Source organism: Felis catus, chromosome D4 (assembly GCF_018350175.1).
Source record: "Felis catus isolate Fca126 chromosome D4, F.catus_Fca126_mat1.0, whole genome shotgun sequence".
NCBI classification, from domain to species: Eukaryota; Metazoa; Chordata; class Mammalia; order Carnivora; family Felidae; genus Felis; species Felis catus.
The window spans coordinates 47,323,032-47,341,434 of NC_058380.1; the positions used below are offsets into that span (position 1 = coordinate 47,323,032).

Below are 18,403 nucleotides of genomic sequence, written 5' to 3' on the forward strand. Positions count from 1 at the left end.
ACCCAAATAGGGGCCGAGGCAGCCGGAAGCAGGGGCGTTCAGGGTTTTGGGGGGTGCAGGCAATAAGGTCCGGCCTGGGAATAGGAAGACTGTAGGTGGCTGCATCAGGGTACCCAGAGCAGAGAAAGCTCTCTAGGAAAGATCTCCCGGCTAAGCCAGTGCCCTATTTGTCTTTCGGCTCCTAGTGTTTCACAGCCAAGAGAATGCGTGGCCCTGAGCAGTCAGGCAGGCGCCCCTTCCCACACATGGGAAGAGGTTTATTACACTGGACACACAAAGTAACCCAAGTGTCCTGAAGAGAATAGGAGAAAGCACATTTAGTCTTTTCCAAAGGTGTGAAACCAATCTCTCCTTGAGAAAGGGGAAAAAAAATTTTTTTTTAAATAAAACAATTCATCTTCTGCTTATTCTGAGTAGGAATTTCAAATGCCATGGTTTCCAGTCAACAGTCAGTCTCATCACGAAAGAGTGCAGCCATCTTAGAGGTATACCTGAGGATTTATTCCGAAGCTGGCATAAAACACCTGATCCTGAAACAATCCCATTTGAACTAAAATTCATTTGCGGTCATAAATTGAAGAGATGCAAACACAGAGGTGGCATTCCTCGAGCATTTTCAAACACAACAGAAGAAGAGAGTGATGGCCTCAACCCAAGCAAACTTGTCAAAATGTTGCTGGTAAGGCTTTCAGCTGCTTTCAAATGGCATCTCTCATCTGAAATATTTTTCTCAGGTTTTTTCTGTTTAATAAAATATTTTAGCATTAAAAGCCCACAAGGCATGAAGACCTATTCTTGGGGCCTTAAAGCTTATATTAAGCTTTTCCCGATGACTTCACAAATCTTTAAAACAGCAGCCATGTTTTGTCATAACGGCATCCCCACATTTGGTTTTTACTTGATTTGATTTGCGCAGTGCAAAGAGAACTGAAGTCCAAAGATGTGCCAAGTATGCTATCTGGGAATTAGATTCGTCTCTATGAGCTTTGTTTCTTCATCTGCAAAACAGGTGTAGTAACACCAGTTCTACCCCATCCCTGAGTTTTCAGAGAACACAGTGAATATAACACATTCAAGTGCTTTAAAAAGAGAGAAACACCATGGAAATGTAACGCGTGTATTATTGCTGGTGTTACTATCTTTCTTTTTGATTGCAATTTATGTGGCCGAAGCTCCAATGCAAGGGCTCATAGAAGATCTGTTTCACATTCAGGCAAGTTCACGGGCACCTGGAAGCCTCACACGCATCACAGAGGGCTTACAGCTGTCCAGAGAACTAAGACCTTTGAGACACTAAGAAACTCCATTATGCATAACCACTGAGGCAAAAGAGAGTGGCTGGTGATGGAAAAGCTAATTTGGTGGCAATAACAGGAAGAAGGTAGGAAGCTAATCTAATCATCGTTCTAACAAGCTTTCAGATAATGCCTACTCTACTGATCCACGAACCACATTCTGAGAAAAAAAGAGAAAGAGAAAGAGAGAGACAGAGACAGAGACAGAATGCATGAAGAGTTCGGGTGGCCAAGAAATCCCAAACAGTAAACCATAGGAAGTTATCAACATACGTGCTTTCCAGAGCCTATCACATACTTCACCTTCCCAAATGAGATATTCACTCTCAAAGAACTCATGCTCTCCTGTTCCTTCCGAAACTGTACACTACATCCAAATGATCTCCTACCATGCTGTGTCAATACACCGCGTTGCTAAATCAGTGAAAAAAGATGTGGGGTTACATCTGTGCATAGGAAGCTATGCCTAAATCACAAACCACTACATTTATATGTGTACTGCAGCCTGACAGAAAATGTTACTAACAGGTGGGTCTGATACAGGAGCATTTCTTCTTTCTTCAATCAAAGATTTGTGACTTCTGTGTACCCAGCACCGTGCTAGGAGCTGGAAGTGCAGGAACGGACAATAAGACATATGCCTGCCATCATGAAGGTTACAAAACAGCAGGTACTGGTCGGGGTGGAGAAGGAAATAGATAATAATGAAACATTAGCTATATTACTAGGGGGGAAAAACAAGGAGCTGAGCTAGTATCAGAGAGTACCCACTTTTTTGTTTGTTTGTTTATTTAGAGAGAGAGAGAGAGCATGGTAGGTGGGGAGCAGTGAGACAAGGAGAGAGAGAATCCCAAGCAGGCTCTGTACTGCCAGCATGGAGCCTGACACAAGGCTTGAACCCACAAGCAGTGAGATCCTGACCTGAGCCAAAACCAAGAGTCGGACGCTTAACCGACTGAAGCACCCAGGCACCCTGTAGCAGAGAGTACCTACTTTAAATAGAGTGGTTCTTTCTGAGCAGGTGATAGTGCCAGAGGACACGGCTAGAGAATGAGAACACGGAAAACTTTCTCAGAAAAGAGAAGGAATTTGCAAAGGTCTGAGGCAGGAAAGAGATTGGTAAATCCAAAAAACTGAAGAGAAGCCAACATGGTCAGAGAGATCCAATAGCTTAAGCCAAGTGTAGCACAAGAGAGGATAAAAAAGTTTTCATTCCTTAATTTAATGAACACTCCACCTACTCCATCAAACACTTTATTAGAAGAAGACAAACGGTCCCCATGCAGCTTTGTCCAAGTGAGGGAGATAAATACTCATGATGTGTCACTGTAAGTTGATTTGGGAGAGGTACTGCAAGCCTTTGGAACATACAAGGAGTTGGGGTAGGTTCTTTCCAGGATATTTCTTTTTAACATCACTATCCTCATAATATACAATTTTCTTGTGGAAAATCATTTATGTTACCTTAAAATAATAAATCTTGAAACATTAGATAATTCAAATCATTCCAAAGGTTGAAATATACATTCTCCAATTCCAACACTTCTACTCCAAATGGGAATATGTGTGAAAAGTTTGCAGGAAAGGCAGGTTGCACGGACTGATTTTTTTTTTTTTTAAGTTCATTTATTTATTTGGAGAGAGACAGAGACAGCACAAGAGTGGGAGGGGCAGAGAGAGGGAGAATTTCAAGCAGGCTCCAAGGTCAGTATGCAGAGCCCAACACAGAGTTTGGGCTCATGTAACCTTGAGATTATGACCCAGAGCCAAAATCAAGAGTCAGAAGTTTAACTGACTGAGCTACCCAAAGGCCCCCTGAGTGATTCTTCAATTTTGTTCAGCGTGAGACCTAGACATGCTAGCCATTCTTTTTGAATTCCTCTATCATTTCACAAGCGATCCCTTCATTGGGCAGTTTACTACCTTTTGTGTGCCAACTATCCTGTCTGCATCAACAGATTATACACTGCCTGGGGGCAAAGATTCAGTATTCTTTCCCTCCAAATGACCCAAGGCAATGTTTTGAATAAATTAAGGTCCAGATAATTTGATTCATTCAGATTTATAACATATTTTCAAAATATCTCCAAGGTTCTTATACATTAAAATGTGTGATTAACTTGGAAAAAAATGTTCACTACTTTCTGTTCAAGGGAAAGTTTCAGAAGGCATTGTTTTAGAGAGAAAATGACTTCCTCACCACCCACTCTCCCCTTGAGCCTTTGGAGAAATGAGAACTAAATAATGGAGCTTCTTCCACCAGGAAATCTGATACTAAGTGAGCTCTCTTCAGATACAAGGATAAAATTATTTGATAAAATTATTAACAATAAAAATGGCTCCTCAAAATAGATTTGCCCCAAAAGATTCTCTACATATTGATTTGATTTTCAACAGGAATCATATAATTTGTGTGCCAAGTGGTGTTGAATAATCTTTATTTAATTGTTTTGGGAGGAAATGATGGAATTCATTGGTGATGGAAAGAACTCTTTTGGCCCCCATTCATTGTCAATAAATATTTACTGACTATCTACTATGTGTCAGAGAATATACCAAGGACATAGAATACACAAAAAGAAAGTGATGATCCCTTTTCCCAAGAGGCATGCACCCTAGTGGAAAAAATTGATCTACTGGTTAATTATTTCATCAATTCAACATATGTTTAGTACACACCTGTTATGCACCAGGCTTGATTCTAGACCGTAAGATACAGCAGTGACTAAGACCATCAAAGCCCCTGTCTCATGGCATTTACTTCTTAATCAAGATCTACACAGACTGTAAAGAAATAAATGAACTAGAAATTCAGATATAGGAAAGTGCCTTGAGGAAAATAAAAAAGAGTGATGTGATGGTGAATGTGGATGGAGTTGCCACTTTAGACTGAGTGAGAAGGAAAGATATCTCTGAATAGGTAATAACTGAGCTGACACCCAATGAAGCATGAAGTCAATCCAAAATTGACTAGGGTGGTTCAGTCTAAATATCAGATGGATAAGAGGGCAGAATGAAAGAAGAGAGGATATCAAGTGGTAGAAACAGCATATACAATGAAATGAACATATAAAATAATAAGACATGTTCTGCAAACCACCAGTGGGAGTTGAGAGCCAACTGTGAAGTGGTGAGCCTTGCATGTCAGGTGAAGAAGTTATATGGTAGATGATGGGAAGCTCCTGACCCAAGGGTTTTTACGATGACCTTGTCTCATGCCTTGTCAGCCTATCTCCTGGTTTCTGAGATGGCTATAGGTAGGTTGATCAATTCCTGATGCTAATCCCCCATCTGCTTTCTTCCCTAATATTATGTAACATCTATATCTTCAAATGAGCACTTTTGCACTAAACTCTAACTCTCTGCTTCTATATTTATTTTCGCCATTAGATTGTGAATTCCTTAAGGTTAGGGACAATGACCATTTGATTTGGCATGGCCAGAATCTGGGACAACATTAGGTACATAATATGAGCTCAACAAATTTTAACAGGAAGTTGACAGATAAATAGACAGGTGGCTGAAAGTTCATACTATCTTTGATTTAGTCTCTAGGACTGAAATCAAGATATTAGCACTATAGCATGAGCAAATAGTATTAAGATGAGGTTCACAACAGTTGTTTCTCAGATATTTTCCTGGGAGTGTCTGATGTCTTTTAAGTCCACAGGTTTAGGATTAGTTGCTCAGCTCCACTCAGTCTTGTGATGCTGCCTCCCTTTGAGCTTTCTCACTAGTTTTTGACCAAGCTCACTTGGTTTTCTCTAGCCTGACCATTAGCTCCCTCTAGAGGAAAGTCAGGAATTACTACTTAACTCTAATCATCACGTCTATTTTTATCTTTTACAGAGGCTGATCAGAGCATCTCTGGCAACAATTCAATGACTGTTTTGATCCCATGGACCATCCTTCAGGAGGGATCCTTTCTCAATCTGTGATGAACACATCAGTGTGTTACATACAGATTGCTTGTCATCCCTCAGAGTGCCCCTCTTTTGCAGATTATTCTGATGAGAGAGAGGTAGAGGCAGAGAGAGAGGGAAAAGGAGAGAAATAGAGACAAACAAGGATGGAGGGAGGAAGGAAGGGAAGAATGGATAAATGGACAGAAGGATGAGTAAAGGAAAAAAAGAGAATGTGTTACCCTGTTCAGAAGACATATTTATTCATATGTTCACATGTTCATATTTAGAAATTACTGCACGTGACAATGTTACATAATCTGTATGTGGCAAGGTTTCCAGATCATGGGTCTGGGGAATAAACCCATAGCAAATTTGGATATGCCATGTAGGCTACATCTGGGCAGACCGGCATGGAAGCAAAGATGGTGCAGTGAACTTCAGAAAAGACGCAATACTTGAAAAAGTGGACAGTAGTTCCTAAAGTTCAGACCCCAAATTAGTCTTGAGTAGTGGCTACTCTTTATCTCTGATAGGAACTGGATGGAAGAATCCTAGATAGGAAAGGAATATACTCTCAGGAGAGAGATAATTAGGTACCAATCTATTTGTGGAATATTCGTTGGAGGTTGAAAGTAAGGAAAGATTTGGGGTGCGACCTTGAACAGTGTTTAACAAAACCGTCTTTGTGTTTCTGCTCAGCCCCCAGGAACTTCTGATGGACTCCCAGGGAAATAAAAGACTGAATAAGATGAAAAATCTGTATAATATGTGCAACTTAGAAATATGAGAGGTCAAAGCCATTCTGCTTGTAGCTTAATGGCCTGGTTGAACATTGAGGAAAAGAAATATCAGCTTCATCAGGTAAAAACAATATGAGGATAAGAGAGGCATGTAGGAGGCGGTCAATAAAATTTAATTTCCTTTCTCCCTCCTTCTCTGCCTCATCGCCATTCTAGAGGCAGGAATAACCACAAACACCTGCACGTAAGCATGCATGTGTACACACACACACGCACAACATGCTCGTGCATGCACGTGCTCACACACATACACACACACACACACACACCTCAGGAACAAGATCCTGAAATGACCAACTGTTGCATCTTTGGCCTCATTGATGCAAACCTGACCAGTGGTGGCCTCTTCTTGACTGCTTCTCCTAAATAAAATTTATTTTGGCCAACTGAATATGTGAATGAACGAAATAATGAATAAATGGGCAATTCAGTGAATTTCTATCTATTCAAATCTATACTTGATACCCTAAGACATTTTATACATTCAATCCTCAGCATGCCTACAGAAGGGAATTCTTCTCTCCCTTTGTACACGAGGAAACTGAAGCTTACAGAAAGTAAGGAGCTTGCTTAGGATCCTAACATGGGAACTAAAGAGTTGAGATTTACATCCAAGTGATATATTTTAAGTCCATTTTCTTTTCCTATACAAAAAGCCTCAAGTTATAGCTGAATTCACTCAGCCACAGTATCAATCCTAGTCATTAAAATAAAAATTTGGTTGCAAGAGGTGCCAGGGACTTTTGCATAGGTAACCTGAGATCCATTCCCAAATACCTGAACACCCATTGTCTCACATTCCTTGAATCTAGGAAGGGCCGGAAACCTGACTTTTAGCCAAACGATTTGTAAGCTGAAGTTTGCTGGAGTACCCAGAAAATTATGCTTTATGATAAAAGAAGCATATATCTCTAACACTACGCCTGCCCCTCTACGTCCTTCAGGAATACAGGCATGATGTCTGGCGCAGCAGCAGCCATATTGATATGATCAGGAAAATTACAGAGATGCTGCCCTTGACACCAAGCTGCTCAAACAAGAGTAGCCACCTGTATTCTGACTCCTTGATGTGTGAGAAAACCAAACTACTTGTTTAGGTACTCTTAGACCTTATTCTTGTACTTACAGTTAAAAACAACAACTGATGCAGAAGAATGTCTAAAGCACTCTCTAAAGTATCCAGATTAGGGAGCCAACAGAGAAGAACAACTCTAATTTTATAATGATAAATATCTATCCGTACATGAAAACCATATTTTCAAAGTCATAATTTCCTGCTCTGAAAAAAAAATCAAATATCATCCATGTTCAGTTGATCCTAAACTCTGAAGAATATGAATGACAAAAGAAAATTTTTATGAAAATTGAATTAAGATAAAGACAGTTACTCTGATTTTTCTAAACAGCATCTAACACATAGTTGATGCTCAATAAGGCTGAGTGGTTAAATTATGTATCTTATTAGCAACACATCTCAGTACTATCATTTGGAAAAGTTCTTTCTCTCACAAATCAATATTATGAAGAATAAGGCAGCAGGTGGAGGATGTAAAAATGAATCATTTTTCAATAACTTCTTTCAGTGTGGAAGACTTCAGATGTCTAGACATATTTTGCTATTGAATCCCACACTGATATTTCAGGAGTTGTTTCTCCCCATCGCATACAAAATTACTCTAATTATAGCCAAGCATTTTGCTCACCCGCTGTCTATCCTGAGCCAAGAGTAAAGTCCGTCTGTGCCCCTTCCGGTAGCTCCAGCCGTGGCATCTGGCACCCACCTCAGTCATCAGGTATGGGTTGAGAATTAGGATGTTTTCTCTACAATTTGACGATGAACATAGTAAGTTATTTTTAGAATTGAGTGGGAAAGTTATAAATTTCCCACACGGCATGTCATTAAAAGTTTAATCTATTACTTCGTAATAAAAATGTGGAGAATAACAAGTAACAAAGCTTTGACTTAAAAATTAATATTTCGGGAGACAATAATTTGGAAGCACTTTCATGTTCTCATGGTTTCTTGATCATTTGCAGGTTATCAGGTATCCCATGATTTGTAGACTTACATTCATGTCTTATTTGAGAGGTTTTCAGAAAGATAAACCCAGCAGGGTAAGAAAGCTCAGATGTATAATCGTGGCAGGGACACACCCTGATCTGAGAAAAGAAAAGGGAACAAAGAAAGAACAAAGGGCACTAGGAGACCGACTTGCCTGGATAGCTGGATAGTGACAGTTACCTGGGTACAACCAGTAATAATGGCTCAGATCAAATGATTTCTGAAAATTATTTCAAAGGATAGTTGATAGAGCTCATGAGATATTCCCCAACACACAAGCTCATTCTTCTGATATGTGTGAGGAGATAATGCTCATTAACAAAAAGGGAGGAATTAGATTTTTAAAGTTTCTAACAGGTCACAACATTGCTATGGGACACCCAGTATCATGTCACTGCTCTCCACCTCACTGCATTTAACTTACTCTCGGTCCATACTTGCAATTACTTCCCATAAGGTGAGAACTCTAGTCTGGGTTGTTTGTAGGTGAAGAGGCAGTCTTATCTTTTCCATGTTGCCTCATGGGATTAGGCAATTAGATACTTTGACTTGTTCAAGCAGTATTTGATGACAGCCTCTGATCCCTCCTTCCCCAACCAAATCATTGCTTAACTCTCTTTTAAGACAATGTTATTTCAGAGGACTCTGTTGGCAAACAAGGTGGCATTTTATTGTGCAACTGCATTTAAATCCAGGCTAGTCCACACTGGCTTTCCTGAAGAGAAGGTTTTCTGGAATAATGGACAGTGTTCAGGACTGGGTGCCACATGCCATGGATCTAAATCCTAGCTCTGAAATTACCAGGGGTATGAGTATAGGGAAAGTACTTAACCTCTTTTTAAAAAAAAAATTTTTTTTCAATGTTTAGTTTTGAGAGGGAGACAGGCAGAGTGTTGAGCCCAGGAGGGACAGAGAGAGAGGCTCCAGGCTCTCAGCTTTCAGCAAAGAGCCCGGCACGGGGCTCGAACCCATGAACCACAAGATCATGACCTGAGCCAAAGTCAGACACTTAAACGACTGAGCCACCCAGGCGCCCCCAAAGTACTTAGCCTCCTTGACCCTCAGTCTCTTGTTTAAAACTGGGGTCTGGATACCTGACTCACAGGACCCTTAAAAGGCGGAATGAGATGATTGGCTGGAAAGTGCCTGGCTTCTAGTGGGGCCCAAAAGAAACTTTCACTGGATCTGAACTCTTTAGCTTTCCAGAAATATGGAATCAAAAACTAGGAACCCAGTAACTTCCTGGCATCCAGGGTGCCCTGCGTGAGAATGCGGATTCTTTTATGTTTATATACGCATTGCTACACCTAAAAAATGCCACACATCCACCTAACAGAACAGGAATGACTGGCAGATAGCACTGACCTTCTCCCAGGAAATCACAGATTTTCAAAACAAGCACTTTTTAAAATTACATAAGTATGCAGTACGAATCAGAAAAGAGGCTGTCTTTAGTTGTTTGATCAACATTTCATTTTCTGTAGCTTCCACCTTCTTACTGCTGGCCTGCTATCTCCCTCAATAGGAGAAGAAGGCTACTGGGATATTTGTTACAATTGTCTGCTTAAGGTTCTTTGGCAGATCACATGTTTTACTTAATTAAATAATGTCCCAATTAATTGATTTGTTTGTAGACATTCTTAATTTAGTAAATGCTGAGCAGAATGCTAAAAATACCATTATATTTCTGACAGAGGCACCACTAAAGTCTGATAATTGATAGCTTTGCTGTTTTTTCTGATGGCCTGAAAAGCTTTTAAAGCTAAATTCTGTAATCATGTTCATCTTTGGAAATTAGTTTTGTGAAACCACACATTTAGTTCTTGCTGAGAAATCTCATTTTACTCATTTTAACATAATTTATAATGCATAAACTAAATTAGCTTTTGTAGCTAAGCCAGCACATTTTTCTTTAATTTTTATCTCATCCTAATATATTTTTGACCTTGAAAACTGTAATGTCTGTTGGATATTGAAGCCTCTGAACAAAGAAAATCATTTCCATTCCATCACTATGGTTACACTTTCTTCGCTCTCCAGCACTGAACAGCGCTGAAAGTGTTGAATCTGGATTCCTCAGGAGGGCAAGGGGAACCTCACGTAATATCATTTAGTTCTGATTAAATAAACACATATACCTAATGGAACCCAGGAAAGTAGCAAATTACTCCACTCTGTTTACCTTGCATGTGATACGACTAATGGCGAGGGGCAATATATCACCCAGAGTTAACTCACTGCACGTTCTGTTGTGTGTGGTTTCTCCCGAGGCAGCCATACATACACATTCGTCTCAAAAACACAGTCAAAATGCCAAGCAGCTCCTAACACCTCCGGTCCTCCCGAAGTCAAAGCGGTTTCATCCCTTCCTAACAACAGAGAACTTTAAGCGTGAATCATACGGTTCCCTGTCCACCAGAGACATGTTTCAAATGAGCTGGCGACATGTCTCCCATCCTGCTAAAATGGCTCTGGCTGCCCTACAAAAGCAAGATAAGGAAGTGGTCATTCAAACAAATGCTATCCTTGCTGCCTCTGATAGAAAAAAAAAAAAAAAACTCTTTACAGAGGGCACCATTTGGTAAAACGTTGCTTGAATTTCTTTTCTTACACAGCTGGTTCACAGTGTTAACTACGGTAGGTTTTCTGTTTTTTCTTCTCCTCAGCAGTTCATGCATCAAAGGCATCTTGCAGAGAAGTGTTGGCAAGAGTCAGTGTCTTCAAGTGGCCCTAAGTGCTTAAAAGAGTATATCCAATCAGTGTTGTGGCAAATGAAATCCATGTAAGCTGAGATGGAATGTCTCATTCCTAAAATTCTTATGCAAACACATTTCCAACTACCTTGATTGGGTTGTGCAAAAGCAATGCATAGCTATTAATTTCCGCAGCAAATGATTTTCCAAAGTGGGGTAGGGCAGGAAACTCTTGGCAATATGCTAGAGCCCAGGTAGAAAAGAAATCTGCATCTTTAATAGCTTTTGGATACAGGGACCACACGGTAATCACCCCTGTGGCCTGGCACAGGGCCTGCCCACACTGAACGTGCCATAAATAGTAGTGGTGTGGAAGAATAGGTAGATGGATGAAAAGCTCACTGTTTTATAAGATTTAAAGATTCTTTGATGGTGGGACATGACACGCTGGCACTCGGAGAGATGAGAGGCAGAACTCTTTGTAACTTAGGGTTCCAAATGAGAGAAGGCTGTCAGGCAGGGTCAAACAGGGGGTTCCACCCAGGACAAGGTAACAGCAAGCTGGGGCTAGAGGGAGCAGCTTATGGATGGCAAATGGAACGCAGCTCCGTCCAGGCGTCCTGGACTCCCTGCGGGTTGGCTAATTTGAATAGTTCCGGAGGCTCTAGGTCACAGGGACTGGTGGTCTGGCACCGGGGCCCCCCTCGGTAATTAAGGCTAGTGCATAATGGCCTAGGGGCCTCAGAGTGTGAGAACCTGATAAGGGAAGTGACTGAGGTACAGACTTCATAAAGCTGCTCAAGAACGGGGCATGCCTGTAACCAGGGCCTCAAAACTGGATCAAGACAATTTTTTTTTTTTTTTTTAGAAAACTCTTACACGCAGCTGTCCATGGAAGGAGAGAATCCAGCCGAAATTTAGGAGAGCATCACATGTCATTTAAAGGCAACTAAAATATCAATAAAGTATCACAGGAAGTGTTTAACAAAAGCGAACCTAACCCCTACTTGCGCTAACTATAAACATAATTACAAAATAGTTTATCAGAAGTCTCTTGGCAGGATTATCAAGTTTTTATAACTTAGTTTTTGGTGGGTAAAAGACCAAAAAACTTTTTGAAAAAGCAACTCACAAACACTTTGCATATTTTAATAGCCTCAAATGTTTTCCTATGATGTGTTGGGGTCAATTGTGTACTTGGGCTGGCTAGGACATCTATATTTTTATTTAAAAAATTTTTTTTAATGTTTATTTATTCTTGAGACAGAGAGAGAGAGAGAGAGAGACAGACAGACAGACAAAGTCCAAGCTGGGGAGGGGGAGAGAAAGACGGAGACACAGAACCTGAAACAGGCTCCAGGCTCTGAGCTGTCAGCACAGAGCCAGACGTGGGGCACGAACCCACGAACCATGGGACCATGACCTGAGCAGAAGTCAGACACTCAACCGACTGAGCCACCCAGGAGCCCCTCCATATTTTTAAAAGCAAAGTAGCTGGGACTGTCCAAGTTCAGGAAGGGCTGCCACCATATAGCATGCTGTGTCAGAGGCGGAAATCAAAAGCTAGCTGTGACAGAGTAAGAATGCCCCACAGATGTCCCCACCCTAATCCCCAGTGAGTATGCTACCTGACGAGGAAAATTACTTGACAAGGGAAATTAAGGCTGCAGCTGGAATTAAGATTGCTAATCAACTGACTTTAAAATAGATTACCCAGGTGGGCCCAGTGGAATCACAAGGGTAAGTAAAAGCAGTCCAGGGAGACAGAGGGGAAGTCAAAGTGATGAGAAGGGAGGAGGGCTTCACCCACCAGGCAGGCTTCGGAGAGGGAAATGGGGAAGGGCCAAGACCTAAGGAGTGTGGGCAGCCTCTAGATGCTGAAAAGGCAAGGGAACGCTTTCTCCCATGGAGCCTTCAGAAAGGAGTGGTGCCCTGCAGCTGACCTGGTGTTAGACCCACGACACTTAATAATGCACTTCTGACCTACAGAACTATATGATAATGCATTGGTGGGTCTTGAAACCACTACATTTGTGACAGTTTTTTACAGCGGCAAATATGAAACTAATGACCAAACTCCCAAAGCATAAAATTATTGCTGCTTTCTTCCCAGATTTTCTTCACCCAAAGTTTTGCTTAACATGGAGGCAAACACTCAATGACTTATCCAGGTTCAGCCGATGTTTTGGTTGAAACATTTGCGTGTCTAATATATAATTCATGACAACCTCATTCTGAAAGCATTTTCTGTTAATGTATCCTCCTTCATTCTCAAATAGCAACTCTCGTTGAATATTTATATTTAAAAATAAAATCTAAACCTATTTTGGTTTTGTAGAAGGTGACACTGGACCAGAAGAAACTTGCTTCTCAGACCACAGTGTCTACTTTGTGGACTTCAAATGCCCAATAACAGTCAAGGAAGAAAGCCACACATCCTGCTATTAACGTAATTATTTTACTTTCCTTCTTCATATTCATTCTTGTATACTCAAAAGAATACATTTCATACTAACCCCCTTTGTTAGACGTGGAAGATATCAGAAATTATACCATGTTTTGAATGGAACACACTGACTGAACAGTAAAGCCAAAGTGGTTTCAAGGTCAAAGAGTTTGACAGGACAGGACAGTGGCTAGAAAAATGCAAGGTGGCTGAGTTGTGGTAGCAGGGATCCTTCATGGGCAGGCATTATTCTAAGCTGCTTATCACGTCTTTGGGTAAATATCAAGAGGTGCATAATCTAGAGAGCAGATCATGAAGTACAGGGTGAGATCAAGGCGAATGTCAACCCCAGCTTCACTCCCGAGTACCAGTGGGCAGTTTTCACGTAACCTCCCTGTGTTTTTGTGTGACCTCTCTCTCTTTTTGTGCGACCTTCCTCTGTTTCAACAGCTAAATCAAAATGCTTCTGTCTCTTGCAGGGATATACTATTCCCTTTACTTCCCATTTGTTTCCCTTAATGGAGTTTTGATTTTTTGATCTATCTCTTCTGCTTTTTTCTTTTCTGAGTTCAGAAAGCCTGAGTATCTGATTTCCCTCTCCTTTTTCTCTCTTATCTTTCCAATCTAGTTTTTAAATGTCACTTTTAGTCAAGGGTCTTTCTGTTTTTATACTGGGCTTGTCTTATTTCCCCTTTCTGTGAGAGGAAAGTTCTTTAAAAATTCACTTTGTAACTGTCATTTACTTTTATTGTTGTTGTTTTTAATAACAAAACTTTGTATCTCAGAAGAAGTAGTGATAATAAAATGTCCAGAGGCAAATTTACTCCCTCTGTCAGCATCTTTTCATTGAATGCCACCTTACTTCATGATAAACTTCAGGGAGGAAAAAGATGAATAAGGCAGCCATTACCCTCAAGAAATTCACCCACTAGTAAAGAAGAAAACAACCCTATTACAGAAAATAACTCAAGGAATGTGATGACCGACTCCTGAAGGACTTGAGGTATATACACTCCTCATACAAGAGCATTGTATGCTCTTCCCCTCCATTCTTATCATCATTCTGGAACACTCAGAATAGTGCATCTCAGCCCCAAATCCCTGTAGCTGCAACACAACCTAAGAGAAAGGTAACTAAGCAGGCATCCACTCCACCACTGTCCCACAAGTACCCGAACTTCAAAAACATCAACAGAAAGAATAGGGAGAGGCACCTGGCTGGCTCAGATGGTGGAAGATATGACTCTTTATGTTAGGGTTGTGAGTTTGAGCCCCAAGTTGAGTGTGGAGACTGCTTAAAAATAAAATCTTAAAGAAAAGGGGGGAAGGCACCTGGGAGGCTCAGTCGGTTAAGCGTCCAACTCTTGATCTCAGCTTGAGCTGAGTCTTGATCTCAGGGTCTTGAGTTCAAGCCCTTCATTGGGCTCAGCGCTGGGCGTGAAGCCTACTGTGGAAAAAAAGAAAAGAGGAGAGTACTAAAGCACACTAAGTACTCTTCAAGACCATTCTTGGTACACTCACAGTGCTAAAACATCCTTTGAAGTCACTGAAAATTGGCTCAGGAAAGGGACAAAAGAGGTTGAAACATGGCAACAAATGAATTCTAACCACCTGGAACATTCAATTAATAAAGAAACTTATTTTCACACTGGAAAAAAATGTTTCTAAGCAAATCTCAGAGAATCTTAATCTATACACTTATTCTCATCCCTAAGGCTTTTCTTCCCTTTATATATTTTTTTTCCTTTCTCCTAATCCTCTCAAGGCCATCTTCAGTCACTAACTGATGCTGATTCTACCTTAGAGATGTCTAAATCTATCCCCTCCTTTTAATTGCTAAGTACAGTTTCCTTTGATGGCTATAATATGTCTTTTCATTCTCTTGTTGGTGGCCATTTGGGTTGTTTCAGTTTGGGGCCATTAATAGAGTGGCAATGAATATTCATATAAAAGGCTTCTTGTGGACATATGTCCAATATGTGGACATATTTATCTTGGTAAAATACTTAGGAGTGGAATTATTTGGTTATAAGGTAGAAACATGTTTTATTTTATAAGAAATTGCCAGTTTCCAAGTTGGTTGTACCACTTGTACTCTTACCAGTGATGTGAGAGACTCTAATTGCTTCACATCCCAGCCAACATTTAGTGTTGTCAGCCTTTTTAAATTTAAGCCATTCTATAAATATAGTGATATTTTAATACTAATTTGCATTCCCCAATAACCAATAATGTATAACTTTTCAAGTGTTTATTGGTCATTTATATATCTTCCTTTACAAAGTGTCTAGTTTGCCTATTTGTTATTGATCTCTCTTCTCACTGTTGAATTGAAGGTGTTCTTTATATACTCTACATACAAGTCCTTTGCCATATACTTGTATAGTATTATGAATATTTGTTCCCACAATAACCTATTCACTTTCTTAATGAATACTCTTAATGAACAGAAGTTCATGATTTTGAATAACAATGTATCAATTCTTTCCTTTATGATTATTATTTTCCAAGAAGACTTTACCTATCTCAGGGTTATGAAGATATTCCATTATATACTGTTAGAAACTTCGTACTTTCAGCTTTTGTGTCAGGTCCACAACCCATCTTTTTTTTTTTTTTTTTTTTTTTAACGTTTATCTATTTTGAGAGAGAGAAAGAGGGAGAGAGAGAGAGAGAAGGAGGGAGGGCGGGGTAGGGAGGAAGGGTTGAGAGAGAGAGAGAGAATGAGCAGGGGAGGGGCAGAGAGAAGGGGAGAGAGGAGAATTCCAAGCAGGCTCCATGCTCAGTGTAAAGCCCGATGTGGGGCTTGATCTCACAACTGTGAGATCATGACCTGAGCCAAAATTAAGAGTAGGATGCTTAACTTACTGAGCCACCCAGGCACCCTCCATAACCTATCTTGAAATAATTTTTGAGTGAAATGCGAAGTTAGGGCTGAGTTGGTTTGGAGGTTTTTGTCCTCCTCGCTGTGAATATCCAGTGATTGAGCATCATTTCTTGAAAAGAATTTTTTTCCCACTGAATATAGCTTTGACTCTTGTGTTAAAAATCACATTGACTATATAACTAATTGTCTATTTCCAAACTCTCTATTCTGTTTCATCAAGCTTAAAGATCTATTGTTAGTCACTATCACAATGATCACACTTACTTCATTAGTGTAACTTCATGGTGTGTCCTGAAATCAGCTAGTATATATCTTTTAATTTGTTTCTCCTCTTCAAGATTTTTTTTTTTTAAACTGTTCTAGGTAGGTCCTTTGCATTTCCAAGTAACCTTAGAATTAACTTGCCAATTTTTAGAAGAAAAAAGCCTTGGGATTTTGAGATTGCATTGAAAATCTATACATAAATTTTGGAAATTTTACATCTTACATTAAATTTACATTGACATATTCTTCCAATCCATGAATACTGTTTATTTATTCCCTTATGTAGATCTTTAGTTGTCTTCAGTAGTATTTTTTAGTTTTCAATGAGGAGTTCTTGGGTATATTTATTTAATGTTTTGAAGCTAGTGCAAGCAATGGGTTTTTAAAATTCAATCTTCAAATTGTGTTGCTGTTACATAGAAATGCAATGAATTTTTGTATATCAACACTGTATTCTGTGGCCTTACTAAATTCATATGTTGGTTCTAGGATCTTTTTTGATAAATCTCATAAAATTTTCTATGTATACATTTATATTGCCATTTTTCCTTTTGTATGTTTTTTTATTTTTGCTTTACTACACTAGCCACTACTTGGAGCACAATGTTGAATAGAAGTAATAGAAGTAGCCTTCTTTGTCTTGTTCCAATATCATATGGAAAACATTCAGTATTTCACCATTAATTTGCTGCAGGTGTTGTTGGATTGAGAGACTCCCTGCTATTCCTACTATGTTGAAAGTTTTTACCATAAGAAGTGTTAAATTTTGTAATTTTTCTGCGTTTTAGCTAATCACATAATTTTTCTTTTTAATCTGTTAATGTGATATTGTACCTTAATTGATTTCATTAATTTTATTAAATTGATTCAATTAATTGATTTTCAAATGTTGAAACAATATTGTATTCACTTGGACAAATCCCACTTTGTCAAATATATTATCTGATTATATATTTCTAAATTCAGTTATTCTAAATTCAAATATATTTATATTTTAATTTTAGAGAAAGAGAGTGTGTGAGCAGGGAAGAATGGGAGAGGGAGACAGAGAATCTTAAGTGGAGCCTGACATGGGGATTCTACCCCAGAACCCTGGGGTCATGACCTGAGCTGAAATCAAGAGTTGGTTGCTCAACCAAGTGAGCCACCCAAACACCCTTAAGTTATAAATTTAACTTATTTAAATTCAACACAGTTATAATGTTATTAAGTTGTTTTTTTTTTAATTTTTTTTTCAACGTTTATTTTATTTTTGGGACAGAGAGAGACAGAGCATGAACGGGCGAGGGGCAGAGAGAGAGGGAGACACAGAAACGGAAACAGGCTCCAGGCTCTAAGCCATCAGCCCAGAGCCCGACGCGGTGCTCGAACTCACGGACCACAAGATCGTGACCTGGCTGAAGTCGGACGCTTAACCGACTGCGCCACCCAGGCGCCCCTGTTATTAAGTTTTTTAATTTCATGGCATAGTCATTCATAGCATTTTTCTTCCTCATCTTTAATGTCCACATCATCTATAGTGATGGCCCCTTTTATATTTACGGTATTGATAGTTTGAAATTCCTATTTTCTTTTAAAAATTTTATCAGTATAGCTGGGACAACTCTTCCCAAGTAGGACTGCATAAAAGAATTAAGCCCTGATGCTCTAAAGCATCTATTGTATAATATGAAATAAACTTTTTTCTACTGATCTAAAATGTATTGGCTGTGTAACTTAGAATAGAGAAAATAGACAATCTAATACTATTAAGTCTAATTCTCTTGCAGAACCCCAGCTGAGAAAGATCAATTCTCAATTTTATTCATCTTTTCTGATAATCAATTTTTTATTTCATTGATTTGTTTTATTGTCTGTTCATTTTAGGTTTCATCAATTTCTATTCCTTATTATTTCCTTCCCTCTGTTCACTTTGGGTATAATTTCCTTTGCTTCTTCTATCTTCCTAAGGTACAAATATATATATGGTTGATTTAAAATCATTCTTCTTTCTAAGATTTGCCATTATAAATTTCCATCTAAACAATGTTTTCCCTGTACCCCACAAACTT

General features: G+C 39.4%; 1 long non-coding RNA gene across 1 annotated transcript in view; it reads right to left on the minus strand.

Annotated features, from left to right (window-relative positions):
- LOC123381570 overlaps nt 1-14,598 on the minus strand; it is a 30,467-nt gene extending 15,869 nt beyond the window's left edge. Inside the window, exon 1 of the long non-coding RNA XR_006588722.1 lies at nt 14,534-14,598. This is a non-coding gene — a long non-coding RNA (uncharacterized LOC123381570). The remainder of the gene's footprint in view (nt 1-14,533) is intronic.
- Nucleotides 14,599-18,403: the final 3,805 nt, after the last annotated feature.